At 41.5% G+C, this 2125-nt stretch overlaps 1 pseudogene; it reads left to right on the forward strand.

Moving 5' to 3' along the window:
- The window catches only part of LOC103201424, a 113334-nt pseudogene extending 112797 nt beyond the window's left edge, over positions 1-537 (forward strand).
- Positions 538-2125: the final 1588 nt, after the last annotated feature.

Genomic DNA, 2125 nt, shown 5'->3' on the forward strand with positions numbered 1-2125 from the left:
ATATTATTCTGTGAGGTTTGCGACACATTGATACTTGGAGAGTACTGTGTCCTGACTCCTTGGGGAGAGGATAATGAAGTCTCAGCATTTAGACTCCACTTGGATTCTGTTCTATGTTTCAGTGCCTTTGGTTGATTCTAATTTGTATCCTTTCCCTGTCGTAAACCATAACCCTGAGTATAACAGCTTTCAATGAGTTCTTTGAGTCCTTCTAGTAAACTATCGAACATAAGAGTGGTTTGAGGATGTCTTCAAAGTTGCAATTGGTTTCAGAAGTGAGGGCTTTCTTGGGGATTGTGCCATTCAACTTTGTAGTTGGCTTTAAATGTTTCACAGTGGGGTTCATGTTTGTTTATCCTTTTGATCTTCCTTTATAGGTGGCTCTATGCTAATCTCGGCAGTCTGCTGCTGCTTCCTGTTTTTTGGCAACAGTGAGTCTGCGATGATTGGCTGGCAGTGCTTATTCTGTGGTACCAGCATTGCTGCCTGGAATGCTCTGGATGTGATCACAGTGGAGCTATATCCTACCAACCAGAGGTCAGTTTCTCCCAGGACTTCCCCATAGGACTTGTTTGGAGTTCTTTGGCAAAGGCTATCTGTTCAGGGCTTCACCAGTTTGGTCATCTCGGTCTTCCTGATGTACTGAGATGTCTACTGGCTGTTGAGTTTCTCCTGCATAGAGGCTGACATAGACTTGGAAGTGGGAAGGGTAGGGCTTGATATGGTTGGGCTAGCAAATGCAGAGGACAAATGGAAACTATGTGCAGGAGAGAGGAATCGGAGTAAAAAAATTAGTGAAACCATATGTGTCACATAATCCACCAGAGAATGGAGAGCAGGCGTGGCAATGAGGGAGGGCAAAAGGGTGAAGAACTAGATAAATATAGAATGAAGGTAGGGGAGAGAAATGAAAAAGGGTATGAGGCATGAGGACTATCTTCACAGAATGTGGCAGGGATGCCCAGTGTTTACTGGTATTTTGAGCAAGTTGTTTGGAAAGAGACCTGGTTTAAAGACATGGGGTCAGGTTCATTACTTAATGGTACTTCTCATGGAAGGTTAATTGTACATTTTAAGGAGGATGGATAAGTGACCTGTGGTCAAAAAGGACTGTGGAATAGTATGGAAGACAGGTATATGAAACTCCACAAAGAAATGTTAATGAAAGCCCCCAAATCTGGTGACAAATGTACTTAGATATAGGTATGTAAGGAAAATACACAGAGTACCATATTTAGAGATTTCCCCCAAACTAAAAAACTGTTAAGTTTCATTTAAAAAAATAAAGAAGGAAGGAAATATAATTAATTGAATGAGATGTTATTTTACATTTAAGAAACCCAAGAAAAGTAATTGAAGGGACTTTTAGAGACAGTAAAAAAATTTGGTAAGGTGGTCAGTAGTAAAACTCAATAACACAGAGGTTTTTGAATACATAGAAAAAGTTAAAAGTATACTTAAAAACATTTATTAACAGCAAAAATAATAAAATACATAGGAATCGATTAAATGAGAAAAGTGAAATGGTTACATGAAGAATGTGGTGGGTCTGAACCACCAGCCTACTGCTAACCAGAAGGCTGGAGGTTCAAACCCACCAGCCACTCCTCAGAAGGAAGGTTGGGCAATCTACTTCTGTAGTGATACTGCCTGACCCCCAAGGAGGGGCCACTTTGAGTTGGATCCCATTCCAGGGAAGTGAGTTTGGTTGCTTGGTTTAGGACATCTGGTGGCATGGTACCTGAGGTACGTGACTGCTAACCAAAAGGCTGGTGGTTCAAACCCACAAGCCACTCCATGGAAGGAAGACTGGGCAATCTACTTTCATAGAGATACTACCTTTGAAACCCAAGGAGGGGTTGCTATGAGTTGAATTGATTCCATGGCAGTGAGTTTGGTTGTTTTTTTTTTAGCAGTTTGCATAAGGAACTGACTGTTAACTGGAAGGTCAGCAGTTCAAACCCACTAGCTGCTCTGTGGAAGGAAGACTGGGAGATCTACTTCCCTACAGATTTATAGCGTTGGAAACCTAATAGGGGTCACCATGAGTCGGAAACAACTCAATGGCAATGAGCTCATTTTTTTTCTTTGTTTGTTTAGCAGTCTCTGCAAAGGAGCACTGGTG

This window comes from Orycteropus afer, unplaced genomic scaffold (genome assembly GCF_000298275.1).
Source record: "Orycteropus afer afer isolate SDZICR_OR568_19922 unplaced genomic scaffold, OryAfe1.0 scaffold00150, whole genome shotgun sequence".
Classification (NCBI taxonomy): Eukaryota; Metazoa; Chordata; class Mammalia; order Tubulidentata; family Orycteropodidae; genus Orycteropus; species Orycteropus afer.